The 19344-nt window shown below is 32.4% G+C and overlaps 2 long non-coding RNA genes across 3 annotated transcripts; both read right to left on the reverse strand.

Annotated features, from left to right (window-relative positions):
* Nucleotides 1-1197: 1197 nt before the first annotated feature.
* Nucleotides 1198-2121, reverse strand: LOC128035971 (uncharacterized). Its single transcript, XR_008192666.1, has 2 exons — nucleotides 1892-2121; nucleotides 1198-1566 (listed from the first exon to the last, which is right to left on the reverse strand). It is a non-coding gene; the product is annotated as an uncharacterized LOC128035971 (long non-coding RNA).
* Nucleotides 2122-14552: 12431 nt separating this feature from the next.
* On the reverse strand, nucleotides 14553-16937 carry LOC105782391 (uncharacterized). Of its 2 annotated transcripts, XR_008192991.1 has the most exons (4): nucleotides 16732-16937; nucleotides 16574-16613; nucleotides 15720-15872; nucleotides 14553-15342 (listed from the first exon to the last, which is right to left on the reverse strand). It is a non-coding gene; the product is annotated as an uncharacterized LOC105782391 (long non-coding RNA). The 2 variants fall into 2 exon arrangements; XR_008192990.1 differs by having other exon boundaries at nucleotides 14553-15872.
* Between the last annotated feature and the right edge of the window lie 2407 nt (nucleotides 16938-19344).

The following is a 19344-nucleotide window of genomic DNA, read 5'->3' on the forward strand; positions in this document are numbered from 1 at the left end:
TATTACTTTTACTAATTTAAAATTTTAAAAATTTTTAAAGAGCCTAAATAACAAATTTCCATTTTAGGGGGGGTCGGGGCCCCTGCCAGCCCCCCTAGATTCGCCTCTAGTGGGAAGGTTTAAAACGACCTTTGAGTTATTGATAAAGAGACTTTAGCTTATTGAGAAGGAATTAGAAGATTATGAAGTAGGAGAAAATTTATTTTTGTTTGTGTTTGAAGGGTGAAAAGAAAAGTCCCCATCAACAATCTTTAAATAATGGTTGCCACATAGGGATTATAGGTGTTTATGATCGTGAAACTGGCTTTTAAGTATGATATTAATATATTTTATGTTTGCCAAAGTTTGGTTTAGTCTAGAATATGAACTTAAAATTTTGTCTAAATCTGATTATATTTGTAAATGGTTGACCCAAATTCATTTTAGTACACACTCATATTGTTTTTAAAATCTTTTTTAAAAATTTATTTATAATATTTTAATTTAATATTTAATTATCTTAACATTTTTTATGTTTACATTATAGTAGTATTATATATTACTACAAATTTAATTTTTATGTGTTATAAATTACAAAAAATATATAAAAATAACATAATAATGAGGCCGGTCAAGCCGAGCTTAGGCCTTGAATATTCAAGTCCAAGCCCAAAGACAACTTATATTTTAAATGAGATTATTATTTTTTGTTCAAGCCTATTTTTCGAATTTAATTTTTTACCTAAATACTATCAAATTTTGAATGGACCTTCAAGCGTTATTCCAATTTGACCCTAATTTTTTTAATCCTCAATATTACATTTTGAGTCAAATTATTTTTTTTAATAAAAAAAATACAGATTGAACCATTAAAATTTAACAGTGTTAACATGACAATTTGAGTAGATAACGATTAAATGATGTGGCAAAAACGAAATGAAGAGTTGGCATTGTAGTCGAGGAAGTGGAAATCTAGAGTAAAGGAATGAAAAGAAAATATAGAAGCTTCATGCAAATAAGAAGAATAACCACATTCAAAGTCTATTGTGAGAAGGACGTACCAATTTATTAAAATACATTGTTATGTATAGAAAATAGAGAATGGTCTCTGTTAAGGATCGACCCGATTAAGCAATAAGTAACAAAAATAGCAGAATAAATTAAGAAATTAAACATATAAATTTAACGTGAAAAAACCCCTCCAAAGAGGATAAAAAATTACGGGCAAAGATAATTTTACTATAATGGCAAAAGAACGAAGAGTACAAAAGATGGAGATAAAACTAAACCCAAAAAACTCGAAAACAAAAAACTCTCAAAACGTAAATGTAAGAACCCATTTTTGCCTGGACCCATACTAGCAAAATAAGCCCAAATAATAAAAACAAAAACAGTCCATTTTCAGCAAATTTAAGCACAAAACCCAATTATGCCAGCCCAATACAACCCTAGCCCACAACAAAAACTTTCAGCAGCAAAGGGAGCAAACCCTAACCCTCTCCAGCGCCCGCATGCACGCCCCTGCCCTTGGGCGCCGCTCCAACTCCCCGCACGCCGCCGCCGCACTTCACCACGCTCGTCTGGCACCTGCAAAGAATTTAATGCAATAACAAATGAAGAAGCACGCGGGCAATAATAGTAGTTAATAGATAATAAGGAAGAGAAAAGCATTTTGATTCGGCTATAAAAGCCCGAATCTCACCGTTGTACTTTTTTTACGAACGCACATCAATTAATCAAAAATCAAAACACAGATTTTAAAGGTTAAAAATCTGATCGTTTTCTTTTTTCTTTTTGTTTTTCTGTTTGCTGTTTTCTTTTTATTCTTATTATTATTTTTTGTTTTGTTCATCTCTTTTACAAATAGTTTTAACAATAAATATAGAATAGAAAGAAGGGGAAAGAAACGCACCTAGATCACCGGTGGCTCCGTCGACGGATGTCTTCTCGCCGTCGTCGGAATCGGGTCTTGAAGTGGGTTTAATGCTCCTTCGGTCCCTCGGATTGGAAGCCTGACTCTCTGATACGCCCCCATTTTCTTCGCCGTTGGCCTTTGGTCACGGCGGCTCCAAGGCCGAATTTTTTGGGAGAGTTGAGAGAATGAGGGTTTAGTTTTTTAGAAAAAAATGGTTGCAGGTGACAGATTTTTGGGGTTTAAATGACAGGACAAAACTGCGTCGTTTAAGGGAAGAAGATCTGCGCATTATTGCCCTAATGGGTAATTTGCGCATTTGGTCCCTCCAATCCTGCGGCGCATTCAAGGCAACCTTTTATTTCATTTAATTTTGACCGTATAATTTGACGCCTGTTCCAACCTAGTCCTGCGCCAGGCGACGCGCATAAGGGACGGGGAATTCTCATAGTCAGTCCCTCGTGTCCTCAGCACATTTCATTTCGGTCCCTCGCTCCATTTTTTTAATTTTTTTTATTATGCCCCTCACTTTTATTTTGATTCCGATCATGCCCTTGACCTTTTAGCCTTTTATATATATATATTCTTTAAAACTGTTTCTTTTATTATTTAGATTTTTTTATATACATTATTTTATTTCAAACTGTTTTAAATCAATTAGTATTTATCTCAAGTTTTATATTTTATTCATTTCAAATATATATATATATGCACAGTATCTACTTTAGTTCACTGTTTTGTTTTAAAAATTTCTCTTCCCTTTTTATGTACTTATTTTAAGCTTTTATATGGTATATAATTTTTTAGTTATTTATCTAAATTACATAATATATTACTTTATCTTATATATATTAGAATGTATTATATACACTAATTATTCTAAAATTATTTTGTACCTTTTCAACTATGCTATTTGTTTTTATGTTTTGTTATAATCCATTTCCAAATTTTTCTTATTTTACGCGTCTACAAGTACATACATATTACTTATTTTTAAAATTTTTCATACATAGTATTTTAAAATTGTTTTGTATATATATATTTTTTAAATATTTCATTTTTCACATTATTTGTTCAAAATTAATTTATTATTCTTTAAAACTATCCTGCACTTTATTTGTTCTAATTTGTCTTATGCTACTCATGTTGAAATTATTATATATGCTACTTAATTTTTTCGTCTTTAATTATTAATACTAGTATTCAAATAATGCGTGTTGAGTGTGTATTAACATTGTGTGTACCATAGTTAGTTTACTCGTATTTTCATACATTAGTGTAATTATCCATATATCATTATTTCATGTTTATTATTATATTGTTATTTCACGTCATCATTTTGTAAATTAAACCCCAACATAGTTGTCCAATGTGGATTGCTTTATTTTATTCTAAGTAAGATAAATGCTATCCTTCAAATAGATTACCCGCTATTATTCGAAATGGAATTTTGCTAAATAAGCCAATATTTTGCATTTTGGAAATTCGAGAAATTGTACCCTAACTTATTGGGTCTCGATTTTCTCGTTAAACCTAAATAGCAAAATATCTTTTTAAATTTCTAAAAGCATAAAATTTCAAAAATAAAGGTAACATTCTATATTTAGAAAATTCGAGAAATCGTGCCCTAACTTACTAGGCTTCGATTTTTCTCGTTGATTCTAAGTAACCGAATATCCTTTTAAAATTAAAATAAATGAGGTTTAAATAAAAAGTAAAATGCAAACTCACTCTCAAAATATGAGATGTCGGGTCCTAACTTACTGGATGTGACATCTTGTTAATTCGAGATAAGAAGGCATTTTTCATTTTGATTTATTCGAGTAATTTTTAAAATAACACAATATAAAGAGGGATCGTATTTTTAAATTCTTTTCGAGTTTTTAGTTTTCGACACCAAGATATTAAGTAATCAACTAGGTACCAATTTTGGGTGTATCGAGGGTGCTAACCCTTCCTCGTGCGTAATCGACTCCCGAACCTGTTTTTCTAAATTTCGTGGACCAAAATCGCTGTTTTAATAAAATCTAAATTGTTTATTAAAAAAACCGTTTTACAAGGTGACCCAATCACACCTCATCAAAAAAGATTGGTGGCGACTCCCGTTTTCGTTTTTATTTTCAAAATCCAAGTCGACCCCGTTTTACCAAAAAAATGGTGTCAACAGTAAACACAAAATTCTCTAAATGTGTTATGAGTTCTAATATGTAATGGGTGTCTTTACTAAGGTTGTAAAAGAGCCTATTTATAGGCTAAATTCATATGTCAAATAATAATAAAATAATCTAAACTAATCAGTGTTTGACTGAAACAAATAAATAGAGTTTAACTAAAAGATTATTTTTCAAATTTGACTGAAAATCGGAGTCATACTTAACAAATCTCCACCTTGACTCATATTTCCACAACGCCATATTTGCCAAAGCCCGCCACGAGCCTATCTTGAACTATGCAGGGAATTAACTGAGTCAAATCTGTGCTTAGAAACTGGAAGACTTCTAGCCTTCGACTTGTACACTGCCAAATCAAAACTAACTCGGGTTTGATTTTCACGAACATAGTGCCCTAACTTTTCAAAACCTGCATCCAAAAGAGAACCTCTCTTCAACGAAACAGTCATGCATTTTTCCCTCCTATGACCAAGTTGCCTCCGCTCCAAACGAGTTGACTTCGACTCTATAACGGATGAGGGACATCCGATTTCACCGGTCACTGGAGAACCTTCCAGAATATAAAGACTGCCAGTTCTTTTACCTTTTAACAAAATGAGAGCTCCACGAGATACTTTAATACCACTCGACTCGATGTTGATTTTGCATCCTTTCAAGTCTAAAATACTCAATGAGATGAGATTCTTTCGTAAATCAGGTACATACCTGACATCTGAGAGTGTCCTAATTGTCCCATCGTGTGTCCTGATTTTAATAGTTCCAATACCAACTACCTTACTAGATGAATCGTTTCCCATTCGCACAACTCCACCTTCAATCGAACTGTATGTAGAGAACCATTTTCTATTGGGACACATGTGGAAAGAACATCCCGAATCTAGGATCCACTTGGACGTGAGCTTGGAGTTATCGCTCGTTGACACTAACAAGAAATCATCACCGCTTTCATCGGTCAAATTAGCACCAGCTACATCTTCCTCGTTACTCTCAGTAGCTCTTTTATTTCGCAGTTTATAACAATCTGCTTTGACATGACCTAACTTTTCACAATAGCGACACCTTTTGTCTCGTTTCTTTGATGCTACTAAAACGGAAGCTTGCCTGTCTGCCTTACTATCCAAATGAAGCTCATTGTTGAGTTTGTCTCTACTCAACAAATGACATTTCACATCTTCAAACGAGATTTTGTCTCTGTCATAAATTAAGGTCTCTCTGAAAGACTTGTATGAATGGGGTAAAGAGCACAATAATAGCATAGCTTGATCTTCATCATCAATATGAACCTCAACGTTCTTTAAATCATTTAAAAGAGTAATAAATTGACTGATATGATCTCTAAGAAGCTCACATTCGTTCATGCGAAATGTAAATAGGCATTGTTTCAACACTAAACAGTTAACCAAAGACTTAACCGCATAAAGAGTTTCTAACCTTTTCCACAAGGCGGATGAGATCTTCTCCATCAATACCTCCTGTAATACTGTATTCGCGAGGCACAACTGTATTGCAGACAAGGCCTTTTCATCAAGATCTTCCCATTCTATTTTATTTAGATTCTCAGGCTTTTTCCCGGTAACAACCTTTTTTCAAACCGGATTGAACTAGAATTGCCATCATCCGAACTTGCCACAGATTGAAATTTGTTTCACCATCGAACTTCTCAATTTCAAATCTTGTTGTTTCTATATCTGAATAGGCTGATCTATGAAAAATAAACTAGCTCTGATACCACTTGTTAGGGATCGACCCGATTAAGCAACAAGTAACAAAAATAGTGGAATAAATTGAGAAATTGAACACACAAATTTAACGTGGAAAAACCACTCCAAAGAGGATAAAAAACCACGGGGAAAGATAATTTTACTATAATGGCAAAAGAACGAAGAGTACAAAAGATGGAGATAAAACTAAACCCCCAAAACCCGAAAACAAAGAACCCTCAAAACGTAAACACAAAATTCTCTAAATGTGTTGTGAGTTCTAATATCTAATGGGTGTCTTTACTAAGGTTGTAAAAGAGTCTATTTATAGGCTAAATTCATACGTCAAATAATAATAAAATAATCTAAACTAATCAGTGTTTGACTGAAACAAATAAACAGAGTTTAACTAAAAGATTATTTCTTAAATTTGACTAAAAATAGGAGTCATACTTAACAGTCTCCTTCACTATGAGCTTCTTGTGGATCCTAACGTGATTGTTGAAGAAAGGTAGAGAGCCTTCTAACCTGCAATGCTATGAACGTGTACCGATTTATCAACCAAGGGATGGGATATTACTTTGATCTATGTCCACTTTTTATATAAAATGAAACAATATTAAATTAATAAATAGTATAAAAATTAATAACTAAATTTGTTATTATTCCGATTAAAAAAATATTGCCATTAATCATTTAACATGTGACGTAATCTTTTTTTCAAAAACATTAATGGCCAAATTATAACCTTTTTAGTCTAAGTGATAAAAATAACATAAAATACTTATTTTTTAAAAAAAATTAGGAATTTAAGCCGATTTTGGAGAGAGAAATAGAAAATGCGTCTAGCAGGATGAGTTTTTAGTTGAAATGGTAGAAAGTGCGTAAGCCTTGTAGGACGCGCTTTCAGCTTCCTTGATACCACCTCATCTAAAATGTGTCCTACTAGATGTGTTTTCATCCAACAGTAACTTTTCCAATGGTCAAAAAGTCCAACGGCTAATTTCCAACGTTTTTTTTTCAAAGGGCTAAATTTTTTTCCTAACAACTAGTTTATTTGTTATATAAACCCAACTTTTTTTTTTTGCATTCAAATCCTGTTTTCTCAATTCTCTCAACTATTTGATTCTCAATTTTTCATTCAACTTCTCTCAAATTCTTGTTGTTTTAATTTTATATTTCGTAATTTCTTTGATTTTAATTGATTTTGATAATGACAATGTCGCTTATTCATTTGGATGATAAACTTATTTCTGACGTCCAATTACAAATGGTAAGAAAATATTATTAAGTTTTTTTATTTTTAATTAATTTAAGTATTAAGTTGTTAACATTATTAATTTTATAATTTTTTATGTTTATATAATCATACCGAAGATCGAATTATCGAGACGTACATACTCAATTTAAGTGCGAGGGCATAGCGTGTTTTTGAACAACACTTGGAAGAGGCGGGATTCTTGCAAGTATCGCATATGCTCAAGGGGATGAAATTGGATCCCACACTTATCAGCACTTTGGTGGAAAGATGGAGACATAAGACACACGCATTCCATCTCCGTGCGGTGAATGTATAATAATACTCGAGGATGTAGCATTAAAACTAGATTTACTGATCTGCCGCAATTCGTTACAACAGATTAAACTATTTTCCATACTTAATGAGCTCATATGAAAGTAATTTAGTTATGTTTGTATTTACTTTTTGATTTTAGTTCATAGTTAATAAAAAGTGCAATTTGAGCTATTTATATGACCTTGGGAGCCAAAGTAGGTCTAAAGGTAGGCTAACGTATTCGGTGAGACCATTGGGAGGCATAAGGACACGAGACTGCCTACGATGTTGCAACACGAAGCCTCAACATCGCAACACAATAAATAGAGTACTTAAAGGGAGAAGTCTGCCTTCGGTGTTTCGACACCAATGTAATGTGAAGAATTAATAAGCCAATGGTGTTTTCATCAGCACATTAAAATTTAATGTAAAAATATAAGCCGAATTAGGTCAATGATCAGCAACCAACCCTAGTGCTATAAATAGAAGGCTCTAAACACTTTATGAACAATTTTTATTCAGTTATCTATTCAGTTTTTATTCAATTTAGCTTTTCATTAAGTTTTTCATTCAATTTAGTTTTTGTTTTATTTCATTCTTCGTAGGAACCAAGTTGTAGATTGTCATACTCTTCAACGTATTATTGTTCGTGCATTATTAATATATTATCAGGGTTTTTCCGATCTCTGCTCTTGATTTCTTTTATAATATTTATCTTTATTATCAATTTCTTTATATGTGTTAAATCCCAACTCTGTCACAGGTTTTAGACAATGAAGTTAAATGTAACACACCAAACCCGACCCTATGATAGGATCCAAGTATGATGTGTCACTACTTGAAATCAAACTAATTTCAAAACATTTTTCATGAAAGCTTTAAAACTTTTTAAAGTTATAAATATACACCATTTGATAGTTATTGCTTTACTCAGTTTAAATGGAATCATTGGTAGTTTAAATAACATTCAAGCCATTTTGGCGTATGAGTGCAAATATAATAATTTTATTAAACAAAATGTATTAATTTAAAACCACGTATTGATACTTAATATAAGTATTATAAAACAGATTTTTATTAAAATAGAAGTTTTTCATACAATTCATTTCCAAAATACTCTTATGCACTATCCCCACGAGTTATGCATGATACAAACACAAAGCCTGGCTTATGATAAAAGCAACACTCTAGCATAGTCCTTCTAACAATGCCTTCCTTTAGTCAATAAGCCTGAGAAGGAAAAATGGTAACATAGTAAGTTCAAATCAACTTAGTGAGTTCCAAAGGTAAATCATACAAAACATAATTGATAATACATCTGAACCTTTCCGAAGAATTCACACACATACACATAATACGCCCAATGGTGTATACAAGACACAAACATACTAAGTACACCAACTTGCTTCTCACTCAAGCGTATATTGCACGCCAACTTAATAACTCAGACAAATCTATCTTCATGTCAGCCACGTACTCAGAATTTAGAATCAGAAGCACATCACTCAGTCATTTTCACATAAGTTCTCCCCCTAACTCCTCATATCATTCTCATTCAGAATAACATGTTTTATCATGATCTGCCAATCTGGTTTGCGATATAGTTGCCCTACTAGAGGCTACACAAACATATCTCATCATTTCCATCACCACATTGTTGGAAAATGTGCCCATATTGTAGTAAATATGTAACTATTTTCTATTTATTTGAACGATGAATAAATAACTAAAGTTAATTTCTCATTTCACTATTATATCTTTTGTATTTTTTGTCTTTTATATTTCGCATGCATAGCGAAATTGTGACTAGCAAATATTAGCTTATTGATTGTCTAAAGTTCAAATTGAAGATAAGTGGCATTGTAAAGAACGTTTACATTGCAAGAAAGAAAACTTACTTTAGTAAATAATCTAAATAAGTCTGTAATCCTATAAAAAAATCAAAGTGAGTATTTGATTCAAATATTGAGAAGGATTATTATGTCGTCTACAATTCCAATTTGGGAGATGACCAGTCTTGGCTATCGGAGCAGTTGCTCCACGAGAAGAGACATGGATGTATTCATTGGTAGAATGATATATTGGACTAGACTCAAGATGAATTAATTCTGAATCAGTTTGTGAATTAATTCACTTGTGACGTTCATGGTGTGATTTACCTAAATCTTGAGTTAGTCACTGACTATGTGTATACAACTCATGTGCTTTGATATAAGTAGAGGCTTAAAATGATTAATGATCACTGTCAAAGCACACACGTTTAACTCAAAGCACATGACTGTACATATCAAAGCAACTCCTTATTGTATCCTTGATTCCTTTGATATAAGTGAACAGATTTAACTCAAAGGAATCAAGGATATCATATGAGGGTAACACACACATGACTAGGTCATTGGACAAAGTAGTTGGATGAATTGCTTTCATAAAGAGTATACAATAAGGAGTTTCCAATCATAGTACTTATTTTAGACTGACTCCATGATTAAGTAATTACGAATCATCGGAACGATGCTTCTGGACATAATTGCAATCACTAAAGCCTATTTGTATATGTCCGATTGGTTCCTCCGCTAGCTCAATAAAAGCTTGATTGGACTGCATTTGAATTACAAGTAAATTCTACGACTTTAGGAATACTTTAATTGAGTTGATTTATTCGATGTGGAATTAAATTAGGTGGTCATAAGAATTGTTCAACTAAAGAATTTAATTAAATATAAGTGATTTTTTGGAAAAATTAATTTTGATCAATTAAAATTAAATTAATCAAATCAATTAAAATTAATATGATATTTTTGGAAGTTAATTTTCAAGTCAAACAATTGGCCCAATGGGTAATTGAACTTGAAAATTGGACCTGAGATCATAAGTTGGGATGGGAGCCCAAAACTGAGACCAAGACCCAAAAACTGGTCGAACTAGGCCTGATATGTGAAACCAGGTCGACGGTCCAACCGGTGGCTAAATCGGACCGGCCATAAGAGTTTCGCACCTACATCACCGGACACGGTGGTGCCGGTGGTTGCGACAATGGCGTCCCAATGGCTGACGTCAGTTGGTCATCGATGGTTGAACAGTGGAAGAGTTACACTTCTGCTGGGACTCTACCAGTGAATTTGATTTTAGATTAATTATTCCAAAAATAATATTATTTTAATAGTTTAATATTAAATTAATTTAATACTTATCTTAATAATATTTAATAATTTAATATTAAAGTGATTATCTTAATATTAAATTTAATTTAATGTTTATCTACAAGATTTAATATTAAATTTAATCTAATATTTATCTTAATAAATATTATATTAATTTAATATTAAAGTGGTTAAGTTTAATCATAATTGAATTCTTTAAACTTTCTCTATATAAAAAGAGCCTTGGGTCATTATTTTCACATAGTCGAATTTAAGAGAAAGTTGTAGAGAGAAGATTCTCTAAAGAGATTATTCCAAAAAAAATTTAGAGATATTTTTCTAATTTATAACTTGACCTAAAAGTTTAGAGAAATTGTAAAATTACCCCACTGATAATTTGGTGAAATTTTTTCTAATTCCAAGCGAGCCCACACTCGACAAACTTGAGCTTGAGGATAGCAGAGAAGACTATTCGGTCAAAACGCTCATCCTAGACGAATTGAAAATGTACAATTTTGATTAAATGTTTATTACTTTAGATATCACGACCAAGATATTGTTTTGGAAAAAAATTAAAACTTTAGTTTTTCCTTAAATTTGTTTTCTGCAGTGATAAGTGATAAAAATAACATATTTTAATCCCGTTTTTAATACGTTTTTTGATGATTATTTATGCAAATTGGTGAATTTTATGCTCCTAATCCTTTGAATTCATGTTTCTATATTTAGGAGAGCATTTTGGAGTAAAATGAGCAAAAATCGAACAAAAAAATAGATTTTAGGAGCTACACGAGTTGGGCTTTCCCACACGGGCTGGACATAAGACCATGTGAGCCACACGGGCTGGACACACAGCCATGTGCCAGACTGTGTTGATTTCGCGACTTACATCCCAAACACGCGGAAAAACGTAATTTTTAAGCTTTCTGGGAATTCTAAAGTCTATAAATACCAAATAGAAGAAGAGAATATGGGGCAATGAGAGAATATTGAAGAAAAAAACTCGAAGAACGCCATTGGAGCCAACTCTGAAGCATATTTCCATTAAGATTGAAGACTTCCTTTTAATTTCTTTTGAAGTATTTATGAGTTTCCTTATTTTTTGTGGTTATTCTGACTTTTAGATGTTTTTATTCATAATTATGAACTAATTCCCTGACACCTAAGGAAGATGAACCCTATGATGAATTCTATAATTTGATTTCTGTTTTATGTGATAAATACTTGATTATCATTCTCAATTATGTGTGCTTATCTCTTGTGTTAATATTTTCGGGATATTAATTCATGTTTAATGTGCTTAAATTAGAGGAGGAAAAATCTCTATTTAAGAGTATATCTACGATAATTGAGTGGAATTGCATACAATCCTAGAAGTAGGACGACATAAATCTACCAGATTAGAGTCAAATCTAATAGGGAAATCCATAGATCGAGTTAATGCGACAATAGGGGTTTTAATTAGAAAGAAATTTCAATTAATCAACCTAGAGTCAATTGCTCTTACTTTCATTTAGGGAGTTCTATGGATCAAGATACCAAGTGAATAAATCGTTTAATTCAGATTCATATAATAGATGAAGTCTAGGTGGATTCTTTCCTGGGTATTGTTTCTCTCATTGGTTATTATTCGATTATTTTCCTAATTCATTATCTGTTGAGTTCTTTAGTTAGATTAATTTAGTAATCTTAGTTTAAAACAATCACTCTAATTTGTCGGCTAAATAATAGGATACGATAATTACTAGTACTTTTAATCCTCGTGGATATGATATCTCTACTCATCGTAGCTATACTATTTATCGATAAGTGCGCTTGCCTTTGTCATATTTTTAGTTAGTAACGGGAAAACACATCACGCTACGTTTTCCAAACTTGTTTTTTCCAGCACACATATCAAATCATATCATATCATATCATCATATCAGAGATAAATGGTAGTGGCTTAAGCATGAAGAATGATGCTTACTTTATCTCACAAACAGACTGCACTTAGACTGACGACTTTGGATAACCATTACCCACCCAGCACCACACAACATCTTTCATCCATTTCAAAGGAGGATTGCTTACCTTATACGAAGTATAAAATAAAGAAAATTACAACACATGGAAGTAAGATGAGACTCACCTGAAACTCTAGCACAATCTACAAAGCAGGTCTCTTGTCTTTATTGCTTGGACCTTCATTAGCTTGTTGAGCTAAAATGAAAATAATTAAATATATCAGATCATTAATCTATCAAATTTAATCATGCATGCAATAACCAACAACATTTAATCCAAAATCAGGAAGTTTCCTTCCTCCTACATTATATTAATATCTATGCATGCAGAACGAGAAACACGTAAATGACTTAAAGAGTAACCTATGGTTCATTAGTAATTACCAGTGAGCTGATACTAACGTGTAAGTTAGCTGAATACTGTGAACCTTCACTCTGAAGAGGTTTTCTGAACTTAGGTTTTCAAAGAGTTTCAGAGAAAATCAAGGAAGACAAAAAACGTAAAGGTATTCAGAAAAACCATCGTTATCCTTATATGTTTAAGCACGGAGATAAAGATTAGAGAAAAAATCAGATAATTCCACTAACACTCTTGGTTTCCGTGATTAAGTGCACATAACATAATTTAAATCTTATTATCTATAGTAGTCTAGTTTCTTTCTAACTAAATCTCAACTTAACTAACCAAATTACCATTTTGAAATAATAAACAAATCTAAACAACTGCGAACTTAGTGAGTTCACCCAAAGCATTTGGGTTGGGCGGATACTTAACAAAAGAGTTCGCCAAACTAGAAAACCTGCCAAAACTAAGAGTTCGCCAAATGACACAATACACATAATTATATACTTAGTCACAACAAACAGTTTACTTATTTATATCTATCCTTATTTTACCAATTATATGTCAAATAGTAACCAGATACAGAGACTTCGACGGGCGACTGTTACATTAAGGATACTAATTTGATGGAGATGGAGAAAATGAATAAGTTGATTATACTGGAAAGCTCATTTTTTTCTCTTATGATTATGATCTCAAACTTATGTATGGAGTTTATAAAACATCATTTTTCAGTATCATGAAACTTGAACTTGTGACCGCATAACCATTTTCAATTGGGGCCCGAGTTATACTTGAACCCTCGACTGTTTCACTGTCCTTGGGATCCCTAGTTATACTTCAACTCGTGATCGTATAACCATCGTGGACTGGGAGCTTGAGTTGCAATCACTACACCAAAAGAGGTTTTTAGTGGCGTTTTTTATGCCTTTAGCGGCACTTTTTAGCGCCGCTAAAAGTATTTGCGGCACTTTTGAAAGCGCCGCAAAAAATGCCACTGTTGTCAACGCCACAAACGTTTGCGGCGTTTTTAGAAATAAACGCCGCTATAGATCATGACCTTTAACGGCGCTTTTCCCACAAACGCCGCTATAGATCAGGACCTTTAGCGGCGCTTTTACACAAACGTCGCTATAGATCAGGACCTTTAGCAGCGCTTTTACACAAACGCCGCTATAGATTAGAACCTTTAGCGGCTTTTTTACACAAACGCCGCTATAGATCAAGACCTTTAGCGGCGCTTATCCCACAAACGCCACTATAGATCATGACTTTTAGTGGCGTTTTCCCCACAAACATCGCTATAGATCATGACTTTTAGTGGCGCTTTTCCCACAAACGCCGCTAAAAACATATCTTTAAAAAAATAATTTTTTTCAAATAATATTTATTTCTATGATAAATATTATATTATGTTTTAAGGATTTAAATATTCTACGAAAATTTTAACTTTAAAACTAAATATAAAAATTAATGAATTTAAATTTAGAATTTAAAATAATAAATTAATAACTGTACAAATGTTTAGAAAATATTAAAGAATCTTTTATATCATACTTATAACAGGGATGCTTTTACAAATATCATGCTCCATAATTAGTGTAAAAAGAGCAAATCCTGATATAGATGGCAAATCCACTTCTGTCAAAACGAGATCTACATTATGTGGTCTTCCTTTCAACATCTCACATGCCTTCAAGCCATCAGGAATAGCAACAACTACTCAAAAAGAAAACTCATTTTCAGTCACAAATGTACAAGTTAATATTGCAAACAGTTTCTTATTTTAAGGAAGAATCAACAAGCAATTTTCCAGCCCCCCAGGAAATGTAAAAATAATAAATTGAACTACAATCCATAATCAAATATTTGTTACTTACATTTAAGGGTCAAGCGAGCACTTATAGTACAAAAATAAAATATCAAGCTGAAGCCAACATACCCGATAGTGCATTTTGATTCTATCACCTTTGTGAGCTTGAAACTCGCATGATTTGGGCTTATGCTGTGAAAAAGTGAAGAAAAAAAAGACATAATAAGACAACAAGCAACAAAGAATGGCAATAAAAAAGGAAACAATTTCTAATATATCAACAGAGTTCGAGTGCTGCAATTTAAGTTTTAGCGACTAGTGTTCAACTTGTAAGTATTTAGCCGAATGAAGATTTCATTAAGGAGATGTGAAAATGATGATAGCTGCTAAGTTACAAATAAAGCTTTAATCATATATTCCTATTCCTAGATTAAAACTTTAACAATAACTTATAATCCTAACCATCCATCCATATCTCCAACAATCAATAAATAAGACTGAAACAATATAATTTCATAGTAGCAGCTCCTGCATTACACAAGAATATATATAATATAAGCTGGGAGAAGCATGTAGTGGGGATCCAAATTAATGTCAAAAGCAAAGCAAGCATCTTGATATACACTTACCATCTTCTTTTAAACTAGGGGGAGAAGCCTCTTTAGAGTAAAACCAGACAGGAATGGAAACCTCCTGCCGCAGAACAGCTTGACTACCATAAAGCTGTACAAATTACTCAAAGATTAATTTCTAAAAGATGCAATATCCCAGCCAAACATCAAAGACCAAAAAACATATTATACCGCAGATTAGTAAAAAGATTCAACCAATTAACAACAAATAATCCTCTTTCTGACCTCTGCAAAAAAATTCAACCACATTTAATAGTTCTTTAAAAATCTTGAACCAAAAAAACCTAAAAAAAAGTTTAAAAACTCAAGCAAAAAAATCTAACTTTTACTAACTTTGTCATAAACAAAACAAATTCGAAAACACTAAAAGGTCAAAACAAATAGCCTATCAACATGGTATTTTTCAGTCACAAGAAATCAAGTAGTTTCTCGAGAAACAAACAGATAACAACAACAAAAAAAGAGTACCGGAGAATCGAAGGAGAGGCAGCATTCTTGCTTGTAGATACGATTGGTGGGTTTAGGGATCTGAACCCGAGAGAGATTGGTGAAAAACATTCAATGTCTATCATAACCTTCGCAAAAGAAAACTTCTCGTGTGGAATAAGCTTAAGGCACTCCCTGGAAAATTTTTAAATTAATGAGGAACCATTCAATGTCTATTATAACCAACCACAAATATGAATGGTGAAAAACACCCAAAAACTGAATGATTCTTTAGAATACACCATATGCCTATGGATGAGGAAGACAAGATACAAATCAAAATAACATTTGATGCATGCTATATGAGGTGCCACTTGATACTGTCATAATTTCTGAGCTTAGATTCCCAGTTTTCTAGTCAATGTTGAATGCAGAAAGGTTCAAAGTGTATACAACATTGAATCCTAATGTTGCATGTCAGGGTATGAGGTGCCACTTGATCCATTCACAATTTCTGAGCTTAAATTCCCAGTTTTCAAGTCAATACTGAATGTAGAAAGGTTCAAAGTGTATATAAAATAGAATCCTAATGTTGTATGTCAGGGAAAGCAGTTGACGGGCCACCAAAAATAGATTATGCTTAAAAGTGCAAATGATGTGCCAAACCAGATTATGCTTAAATATGCAATTCATAAATCTCTCAACTGAAGAAACTCATATGCTTAACTGATGTGCCAAACTAGATTATGAATAATGTCTTTTTCAAAATCAACAATCAGAAAACCCTATACATAGAGAAGACTATTTCACTTCAGAAAACCCTAAAATTCATCCAACACCGTCAAGAAAGCAATGTGCGCATTCCCAATATAAAAGAAATGAAAGCATTACAGTACCTTGACAACGATGAAGACAAATGAAAGCCCCGAACAAACCCTATACACATAGAAGACGATTTCAGTTCATTCAACGGGTCATCATCAAATTACAAACAACAAATTTAACAAAAACAAGAAAATGCAAACTTTAAATACGCAAAATAAAGAAATTGAACCTTAAATACTGATTCACCAAAAAAAGAATCCGACTGCCACATTCTTCGTCTTCTCTGTGTGGGTTATGTAAGTTTGCAAGAAATCGAAAAACTAAAGTTTTTCCTTGTAACTAAAAAAACCAATCGAGGAATCGGGGGTAAGAAATCGACGAAGTGCTCTCTTTGGCTCTGACTGATTAGGGATTTTAATAGATGGGGGATTTAGGGCTGGGGGCGAGGAATTAGGAGAAAGAACCTGATTTATGTTAAAAACGACGTCGTTTTCTATTTTAACATTTGCGGCGCTTACAAAAAAATGCCACTAGTTTCACAACTTTTACGGCGTTTTGATAAAAAACGCCACTAACATTTAACTCGTCAACGAAGCGGTGCCGTTTTGTTTAATTTTTAATATGTTATTTGCGGCGTTTTAAGAACAAACACCGCTAGTATTTAGATTTTGTGGCGTTTTACATCGAATCGCTGCTACTGATTAACTTTCTATTAATATTATTTATGCTAAAAACGGCATTGTTTTCTATTTCAACATTTGCGGCACTTACGAAAAAACGCCACTAGTTTCACAACTTTTGCGGCGTTTTGATAAGAAACGCCACTAACATTTAACTCATCAATGAAGCGGTGCCATTTTGTTTAATTTTTAATATGTTTTTTTCGGCGTTTTCTAAACAAACACCGCTAGTATTTAGATTTTGTGGCGTTTTACATGGAAATGCCGCTACTGATTAACTTTTTATTAATATTATTTATGTTTAAAACGGCGTCATTTTCTATTTTAACATTTGCGGCGTTTTGACAAAAAACACCACTAATATTTAACTCGTCAATGAAGCGGTGCCGTTTTGTTTAATTTTTTATATGTTTTTTGCGGCGTTTTCTGAACAAACGCTGCTAATATTTAGATTTTGTGGCGTTTTTACATGGAAACGTCGCTACTAATTAACTTTTTATTAATATTATTTATAAATTTTCAAATTATTAATAGATTTATGAATTTCATACATTCTTCTAGACATTATTTTTAATTGATACATTAAAATGACATTATTAATATATATTATTAATATTATTATTTAAAAATTTTATACAGATTTATTATTTTTAATTGTTAAAATTTTATAAATTTTATAAATCTTAGAGAGTCTATAATTTAAATATTATCAATATTCAAAATTATTAATTATTTATGTTATTCAAATAATGTATTATAATTTTAAAATTATACTCTATTTTTAAGTGAATATATAAATGGTTAATGTAAATAACATAATTAATTAATTTGTTTCATCATAACATATATGCCATTCTTCAATTAATAAACTAAGCATTCGTGTCACTTAGAACCCTAGTAACATAATAAGAATTAAAAACAATAAATATTTGTAATTTTTTGAATTTGGTATCAAAAAAGTAATTAAACCCTAAAACTCGTAACCTAAACACTAAATCCCAAAACCCAAAACCATGCATTGTAAACCTTAAATTATAAATAGTAAACCGTAAACCATAAACATCAAGCCCTAAAACACTAAACTTTTATATCTTATAAGCCTTAAACACTAACTTCTTAACACTAAACTGGCCTAAATCCCACCCCAAATCTTAAACCCCAAATCTTAAACCCTAAACCAAAAACACTAAACCTACATCATAAACCTTAAACTCAAAACTCTAATCCCAAAATAATAAACATTATATAATGATTAACCCTAAAACCTTAAACCATATACGATAAACTTTAAATTATAATAATCACTAAACCTTAATCACCAAACTCCCAAACCCTAAACCCAAAACACTAAACCTACATCATAAACCTTAAACTCAAAACTCTAATCCCAAAATAATAAACATTATATAATGAACCCTAAAACCCTAAACCATATATGATAAACTTTAAATTATAATAACACCTAAACCCTAAAATTATCATTTTTGCAGCTTTTTTTAATACAAGTAAACCTCAAGATAAGCGATGTCGTTTTATCAAACTTTCCGCCAAAGGTGAACACTAAACGAAGTCGTACTACACAACTTTTTGCGGTGCTTTCTCAAAAACTCCGCTAAAGCCCTGAGCATTAGCGGCGCTTACTCAAAAACGCCGCTAAATCCCTGAGCATTAGCAGCGCTTACTCAAAAACGCCGCTAAAGCCCTGAGAATTAGCGGCGCTTTCCTAAAAACGCCGCTAAAGCCCTGAGTATTAGCGGCGCTTTCCTAAAAACGCCGCTAAAGCCCCGAAAGCTCAGAAAACGGCGTTGTTGGGCTTAGGTTTTTTGCGGCGCTTTTTGGAAAACGCCGCTAATGCTTATTTTTTAGCGACGTTTTCCAAAAAGCGAGCTAATACTCGATCTTTAGCGGCGTTTGGACTAAAAACGCCACTAAAAGCCTGTTTTGGTGTAGTGAATGTAATAGGCTTCTAAGGTGATGGTTCCATCCCTACACGACAGATGAAATGTGTAGGTCTCCAAACGCCATCGCATCACCGTGAACTCAAACATACCTTAAAACTATCACAATGTCTACCTCGAACACAAATAAATTTTTCTTCCAAATTTCCAACACCAACACACAAAAAGAAAAACAATTTTTAAATGGAAAAAAAATCCTACAAG

This window comes from Gossypium raimondii, chromosome 13, assembly GCF_025698545.1.
Source record: "Gossypium raimondii isolate GPD5lz chromosome 13, ASM2569854v1, whole genome shotgun sequence".
NCBI lineage: Eukaryota > Viridiplantae > Streptophyta > Magnoliopsida > Malvales > Malvaceae > Gossypium > Gossypium raimondii.